Genomic DNA, 9,010 nt, shown 5'->3' with positions numbered 1-9,010 from the left:
CACCAGACAGCGTGTAGTGTTGGCTACACGGCTGGAAATGGTTAAACTCTGAGACTATCGATCACTACAGAATAAGAGCAAATCCTAGACGTAGAATTATTAGTCTACAGCTGGAAATTACGTAAATCTAGTACGAGAATAACGACAACCACGGAAGCATCTATTCTATGCAACGGCCATCTGTACGCCTGACGTATCCATTACAACAGACACTATCCAGAGCCGCTGAGAAAGCTACAACCGCGAAAGACATTGTGACTTCTGTGGACGTTAACCAGAGACTCTCTGATGAACTGACTCTCCAGCAGATGGACCGGCGATTCCAACAGAGAAGACGACAACGACATACGGGCGTAAATATATACATTGCAATTATTTTCCAATGAGCGGCCGTTCATGTGCGAAGGATTAGCATTTCAATTAATATAATTATCAACTGGGTAGTGAATCCATTTCGTCTTTCCCGCTCTTTCTGTCCCCACCCCTTTCCATTGTCTACCAAGCCTTACATAATGGTTTAGCCCACTAGGGACTTTTCAATGCGTTGTGTTAGTAACCAATAACTATATTGTTTGTTTATGTATTTCTGTGATTTGTGTAGTTAGTAAATAAATAATTAAGCCAATTTGTATATCGCTGATTCATTATGGAGGCTAGGGTTCGTGCAGATATCCAAGGGTTTGCGATGTTCAGTAATGAGAACTGATGAGGTAATAAAATTCATTAATACAAGACTGTACTCGATAAGTTAAGAAAATATCTGAAGAGTTTTTTTATATTCGGGAATTAAAACTCTATAAACAACATATTCCCGTGGTGCCCTGACTTCCTAGGTAATTGAAGTTACATGATTGTGTAATTTAATTACACGATTAAACTAAAGAGAATTGATTTGATAAGATACAGTCTTCACATTTAATTACATTTTAGTCATTTAGCAGACGCTCTTATCCAGAGCGACTTACAGTAGTGAATGCATACATTTCATACATTTTTTTTTTTTCTTCTCCGTACTGGTCCGTGATAGTCCAGACACAACACTTGTGTGAATTCTTCAGACTGGTTGTAACTGGGTAAAAACTTTGAACTGTAGCCCAAGACTGTCTAAGTCTGCAGTAACCCAATACCATCCTGAGCAATACTTTCCCATAGGGCTGCTGTGTCAGTACTGAAGACAAGTAAAGTGCAGAACCCAGTTTCCATGGATTGAGGTGGAAAACAATGGCATCATGCAGCTCTGTGTGTAGGCTAACTAACAATAAGTTCTATGTGGTGAAAAACACTTATTTACAAGCAGAAAAAAATGTCTGCCTGTTCACCATGGGTTGATATGTTATAACAGAGACAATTGTTTTGTTTTTTTCAACAAAGCTGACGAGAGATATTTAGTACCGTGTCAGGCTCTGAATCACAAATTGTAAATCATTCATAACCATATTGGTTTGTTATTGTTTTTGTCAGTTTTGTCTATATAGCTACAGTATATCTATATACTGTATACACTCGAAGATATGTTGCAGAGTCACTTTTACCAAGGATTGTCTATTATATTGACAAAATATGTGAAAAAAAAGTGACTGCTCTAACAATGGAAATACATGTCCTCAAAGATGGAAGACAGGTGGGAGGAAGCGAGTTCAGGTGGGACCATTCTGGCAAATGAGAGGGAAGATGATACGCGTGTGAACACAGGCCATAGAGATGGAGGACTCTGTATCTGTGCCATTATATTGTCTATGACAGCATAGGCAGCGCCATTTGAGGCTATCTCCATTTTAAAATAGTACATTTTCTTCTTCATTGGCTGATTGCTACCAACTCATAGAGGGAGTACAACTATGACCATAAGTGACTTCGTAGCAGGTTAGAAGAGCATTTTAGCTAACCCTAACCTTTTCCTAACCTTAACCTAGGTCTCCTAACCTACCACGTTAATTATCCTAACCTGCTGCGTAAATTCTAACCTGCTACGAAAAAGTCACTTCCAGTTGTAGCTGCCCGCCAGTCAGGCGTCGCCAGAGCCGCCCGCCAGTCAGGAGTCGCCAGAGCCGCCCGCCAGTCAGGAGTCGCCAGAGCCGCCCGCCAGTCAGGAGTCGCCAGAGCCGCCCGCCCGCCAGTCAGGAGTCGCCAGAGCCGCCCGCCAGTCTGTCAGGAGTCGCCAGAGCCGCCCGCCAGTCTGTCAGGAGCCGCCCACCAGTCTGCCTGGAGCTGCCAGAGCGGCCCGCCGGCCAGCCGCGGCAAGAGTCGCCCGCCAGTTGGGCGAAGTCAGGTGCGGCTACTAGTGTTCCGGAGCAGCCAGGGGCACTACCGAATTGGGCGACGACGAGGGTGGAGCGGGGTCCACGTCCCGCACCTGAGCCGCCTCCAACATGGGGGGGTGTAGCACAGTGCCGTCGTTGACGGCAGCCACCCTCCCTTCCCTCCCTGTAGTTAGGGGGATTTTTTGGTTTGTTTTGGGTTTTCTGTTTTTCTTTTGAAGGTGCATTCGGGGTCTGCACCTTTTAGGGGGGGGGGTGTAATGTCACGTCCTGACCAGCAGAGGGAGTAAGTGTATAAGTTTTGGTCAGGGCGTGGCAGAGGGAGTTGTGTTTTGTATGTTCTGTCTAGGTTGGGTTGTTCTATGTAGAGTTAATTGGGGTGGACTCCCAATTGAAGGCAGGTGTGTTGTGTTGCCTTTGATTGGGAGTCCTATATTAGTAGGGTGTGTTTGTCTGTGTGTTTGTGGGTAATTGTTTGTGAGCACTGCTTGTTTAGCCTGCCACACTGTTTGGTCGTGAGTATCGTTTATTGTTTGTTTTTCCTGTGGATGCTTTGCGTTTTTTTTCATTAAAAGAATGAGTATCCACATTCCCGCTGCATTTTGGTCTTCTCTCCACTACGACACCTGTGACACCAACCTGCCACGGAGTGTCTACTTATATCAGTGCATTCGTAACAACCTAACCATTAACAAACGTATATTCGATCAAATAAGCCTCACGTAGCAAATTTAGCAATGAAATGTTTTGTTGATGAAATTCGACACTCATTGACCTCCAAAAATTCCTTATTTCCGTGGACAGATTTTGGGGCGAAGTAAAACCTCTTGCTTTGCCTCTTCCTCTCTGCTTTTACACAACATTGTCTAGAACATGCCAAGGAGAGAGTGGTGTAATTGCAGACCGCAATTCGGGGAATTTTCTGATATCGGTGTTTCTTGATGTCAAGTTACGCATATTGATGCACGCCATTGATCAGTGGCTGTTTCTTTTAAGTGCATGTATTTTTATCAACTAAAAATTGGTAGTCAGAATTAAGAATAGATTTCGACACTGTCGGTAATTCCACATAAGCAATATTTAACTTTTCAACGTGTTCAATAAGACACTTTACCTACCCAATTCTTTATTTTAAGTTGAAATAATCCAACCTGGTCTCAGAGCATTTCATATTATTCTCTATGTAAATCTGCAAAACTCCTGGTAGATGTTACGTTTTGTATGGTATGTATTAATCTGTCCATCACCCATTTCGTATGTTACGAATTACAATTCAGATGTGTTATGAATTTGCAAAATGCATAATATGTTACGAATTTGAAAAAACGTATGATATGTTACAAACTTTAGCTAGCTGGCTAACGTTAGCTAAGCTAGGAGTTAGGGTTAAGTTTATGAGTTAGGTTATTAAAGGGTTAAGATTAGGGGAAGTGTTGGCTAACATGCTAAGGAGCTAAAAAGTAGTGAGTAGTTAAAAAGTTACTCAAATGCTAATGTTATCCATGATGACTTTTGATCTCACAACCTTTGGGTTGCTAGACATTTGTGTTAAAAGCCCACCCATCCACCCTGACCAAACACCCTACTTAAATTGTCTTAAAGGAGAATTTCATTATTTAAGACACTAATCTTTAGGGTCCTAAATAGTCTCATTCTAGAGATCCAGGGTATCCAAAAACATTAACAAAGGATAAAACATATATTTTTTTAAAAGACGTCAATGCTCTCAGTATCGTGATGCAGGTCTTTAGATGTTGTACACATGAAGTTTTTTTTTGCCAGAGATAGCACTTGTATAGCCTAAGAAAGTACCAAAAATGTGCAGAATGTAGTTCTGAATGCATTTTATTGAAGGGAAACAATAAGTCTTGAACTTTTTTTGGCAACATAGTGATATATTCTTATATACTGTACAATGAGGAATTCAACTATACAATGCTAGTCTTCTCCCATTTTTTTACCATTGCCCCCACCCACAAGGTGTATAAACAATAAATAAGAATAAAATAAGAGTGTATATAAATCAATCAACTCCAGTTAGCACATGTAGGACAGTATGCAAGTGTGTGTGCATGGACTTTGTAGATGTATTTCTCACATGTGCAGCACATAGTATTTGATTTACAGTCCTTTGGGGGGCAGAATTGGCTGCTCCTCCTCTTGCCTGCCCCATCTGCAGCCTCCGGTGGATCAGGACAAGATTTATCCCCCTGAACAGCTTTCACAAGCGCTGCAGAGACTGCTGTGCGGGGGAGACGCTCCCTTCTTTGAATGTGTGGGGTTACAAGTGCCTTTCCCAGCTGCTCCAGGAACACCCTCTTGTTCCGCTTATCAGGCATCCAGGTAGGGTTGATCTTGTTCCATATCACGAAGGCATTGTATGAGGACATCAATGATGATGATGTTATGGAAGATGACCAAGGGCCAGCTGGTAGTCATTCTCCTGCAACTGTAAGTTCCTATCACTTTGTCCAGGTTGTCCACACCTCCTTTGTTGTGGTTGTAGTCCAGGATGATGACTGGCTTCCTGTCCTCATGATCACTGATCTCAGCTGTTTTGTGCAGTGTGCTCAGGAGGACCACATTCTTGTTCCTCTTTGGGAGGTAAGAAACTGATGAGAAGGCCTCTCTCCCCCTTGTTGCGAGGAGTGCAGGGGGGAGCTCAGGCTTGTTCTTTCTAACTGTGCCAACCATGGTGATCTTCTTCAGGAGCTGCTGGCTGAGTTCATAAGAGATGAAGAAATTCTCACACGTGACATTGTGCCCCCTCAGTCCATCTGTCACATCAAGCACAACCCGCATCCCCTGGTTCTTCACCGGGCCTCCACTGGTCGGCTTTCCTGTGTAGACTTGCATCTTCCAAGCGTAGCTGGATTGTGCTTCATAGGCCACCCATATCTTGATGCCATACTTTGCTGGCTTGCTGGGCATATACTGCCGGAAAGGACAGCGACCTTTTGACAAAAAAAGACTACTATCAGTGTCACAGAAAACAATCACATAAATCAATGATATTACAGCAATACATAAAATTAACAGTAAATCATTTACAGTACAGATATGAAATTAAAAATGTACCTCTGAATGGAACCAGTTGCTTATCCACTGTTACTTCAGGCCCAGGGTTGTAGAGGTATGGGAAACACTCCACCCACTTCTCCCAGACCTCTCTTATGGCCACCAGTTTGTCTCTCGCACGTCTTGCAGGTCTTGACTCACGGTTATCAAATCGTTGCATTCTTGAGAAGGTGTGAAGACTTTCAGTGGCATGGAAAATCACCCTTCCACTCTCTGCATCCCAGAGACGACATGTAGCCTCGCCTCAGGACTTATACACACCCGCTAAGATTAGCATCCATATGTAGACATGCAGGTCAATCTCATCCATCCAAATATGTCATCTCCAGGATGATTTTGTTCGATGGCTGGTGTGATTAACATGTAGAATGTTGAGGCGATGTCCTGGGAATTGTCAACTGCATGTCTTGTGGGCCCTAAGGTCATCCTTATGACATTTTGTGCTGCCACCCTGCCCTGGTTGTCATATGGTGACAAGGACCATGTTATTTTGCTGTTCTTTGACAAAAATGTCTTTCAGTTTGGGGGGATTTCTTCTTCATCTGAAGATGATGCATCGTGGTCTGGGTTGTATTCTTCCCCATGTTCTTCTTCAGATACCTCCTCCTTTTCTAAATAATTTTTCTCTTGTTCCTCCTGGATATCTGAAAAAAATCAGATCTACGACCTGTTGGGCATTGAAACGTGCACTCATGGCTTCCGCAAAGAGAGAACTGGGGGGGACTGTCATCTGCAGCACCTTTATAGCCTCTGACTGCATTCCCCATTAGTAAACAATGCTTTCAAGAAATGTTTATTTTGTCTGAATTTTTTTTACATTTTGTCTGTGAACTTGAGTCATGTGTGAGGTCGTGGAGGGGAGATGCTGCACATGCACAAGAACGTTTTAGTTTTGTCTGAGTTCAATCAGAAGCACACTGTGTGTGTGTGTGTGTGTGTGTGTGTGTGTGTGTGTGTCTTTGTAGTGTGTAAATGATTTTATAACTGCTGGGTCAAAAATGACCCTAGGACAATCTTTGTACCCTGGTGGTGTACAGCCTTCATGGAAATATGAATAAAGGCGATGTTTCACTTTTTCTAATGTTGGGGTCTGTCATGTCTGGACTATCCTTACATGTGAAGACTTATATCAAATCGTTTCTCTAAGTTTAATAATTACGTGATTAAACTAATCACACAAACACATGAATTAACTAGGAAGTCGGGGCACCACGGGAAAATGTTTAAATGTTAGTTATAATTTCCAGAATATAACTCATCAGATATTTTAATATCTTATCAATTGGTCTTCCGTTAATGATAATTAATTGCCTCATCATTTCTCATTACTGACGTCGCAAACCCTTGGATATCTGCACAAACCCTAGTTAAAATCATAAATCAGCGATATACAAATTGGCTTAATTATTTATTTACTAACTAACTAAATAATCACACAGAATTACATAACAAACAAACAGTAGATATTGGCTACTAACAATGATAGAAAAGTCCCTAATGGGCTAAGCCAATATGACGGCTTGGTAGACAAAGGAAAGTGGTTGGGACTGAGAGAGCGGGAAAGACTAAATGAATTCACTACACACAGTGGGTAATTATAATCATTGAAATGCTAATCCTTTGCACATGAACGGCCACTCATTCGAGAATAATTGCAATGTATATATTTACGCCCGTATGTCGTCTCTCTGTTAAACACTTGATCATCCTGTAGAGTTCATCAGTCTCTGTTTAACTTTCCCAGAAGACCACGAAAGACATTGTGACGTAGGTGGTTAGAATGGCTACCATTAGGCTACCATTAGGAAATGTTCTCATAGAATAGGTGCTTCGGTGGTTGTCAGGTATTCTCGTACTAGGTTTACATAATTTCTCGCTGCAGACTAGTAATTTGTGTCGTCTAGAATTTGCTCTTTCTGCTGTAGTGCTCGATAGTCTGAGTTTAACCATTTCCAGCCGTGTAGCCAAAACTACAGCTGTATGGTCTCCGTGGCTTATAGAATTGTAGCCATTCCAACATGGGGACTCTGTCCCGGCGTTCTCTGACTCATCCTTTGGTAGAGTTGTAGTTTAAACCATTTCACATGACGCGTCAGCTGCATGTTTTCTAGTCTAATGTGAATTTTGTCAGGAGTGGGTTTTATACACTTCAGAGAAAAGGGCGGTCCATGATGCCTAATGTGATGTCTGGGCTCACGGGGGTGTGGCCACTGACTAGTTAAAACTACTTCGGTATCGGAGTCCCGTCCATGGGACGGTTGAGCTAGTGTAGGCTAATGTGATTAGCATTAGGTTGTAAGTAACAAGAAAATATGCCAGGACATAGACAAATGTGATATTGGCAGAAAGCTTAAATTATTGTTAATCTAACTGCCCTGTCCAATTTACAGTAGCTATTACAGTGAAATGCTATTGTTTGAGAAGGGTGCACAGTTTTGAACAAAGTTATTAATAAACAAATTAGGCACATTTGGGCAGTCTTGATACAAAATTTTGAACAGAAATGCAATGGTTTATTGGAATGTCTAAAACTTTTCACATACACTGATGCCATCTAATGGCCAAAATTGTTATTTTCAAAAAATAAAAACCTGTTTTTTCTTTGAAAACAAATGATTTAATCGATTTTAGAATAATGCTGCAACCAGTGGAGGCTGCTGAGGGGAGAACAGCTCATAATAATTCCTGGAACGGAGCAAATGGAATGTCTTCAAACACATGGAAACCATTTGTTTGATGTATTTGATGCCATTCCACAATTTCCAGTCCAGCCATTACCACGAACCCATCCTCCCCAATTAAGGTTCCGCCAACATCCTGTGGTTGTACCATTACAGAATGTGGAGGGGTCTGAATGCTTTCCTAATGCACTCTAAGTTAAGTAATTATATTACTTTCAGAGAGCACTGTATGAGTGTATCAATAACCCCCATCCACAGACATTCATGCAAAGTATGATATCTAAAGCATTCCTTTAAAACGAGTGCTTTTTAAACATCGTAAATCGAGTAGTCTCCTCAATATCAACTGCATGGGACTGTGCAGGAACTGACCTTTAATGATGGGTCATTCGTGAACGAGTCAGCTCTAAGTGCCAGTTTTGTAGGTGAACGTTGGGAGCCGGCTCGCATAACAGAAGAGCCGAAACTATTTATAAAAATATTTTAAAAATAAGATATGAATAATCAAAAGATTTAAATGAATAGAATGAACTAATTCAAAGAACAAAAAAAATGTAATAATATAGGCCTAAATGCTCAAGCTGACTGTCTGCTCAGACTAACAGCCTTACCTGTTGTTCCTGTAGATCAGACACGCAGTGTCAACCAATGAACCAAAGATGCGTGAGGAAGGGCTGAGCCAACAGTCACAGTCACAGTCTAGTGATGGGCATTCCGGCTATTTTTAGTGTGCCGGCTCGTTCAGCACAGCTCACCAAAAAGAGCCGGCACTTTTGGCTCCCAAACGGCTCTTTAAAAAAAATATGTTTTGTATTTTTTTCAAGTCAAACAGTTTGCGATAGTTTGACTATGACTGGTGTTAAAACAATTATAATTAAATGATTAAATGAAATCATACTCTACCTTAACCACAATGTATTTAAAAATGCATTGGTTTGTTATGAAAAAGAATGCTATTAAACATTTGCATTTAAAGTATAACTTTTTAATTGT

The sequence above is a fragment of the Salmo trutta genome, chromosome 19, assembly GCF_901001165.1.
Source record: "Salmo trutta chromosome 19, fSalTru1.1, whole genome shotgun sequence".
Taxonomy (NCBI): Eukaryota; Metazoa; Chordata; class Actinopteri; order Salmoniformes; family Salmonidae; genus Salmo; species Salmo trutta.
Note: the sequence above shows the minus strand (reverse complement) of the source record.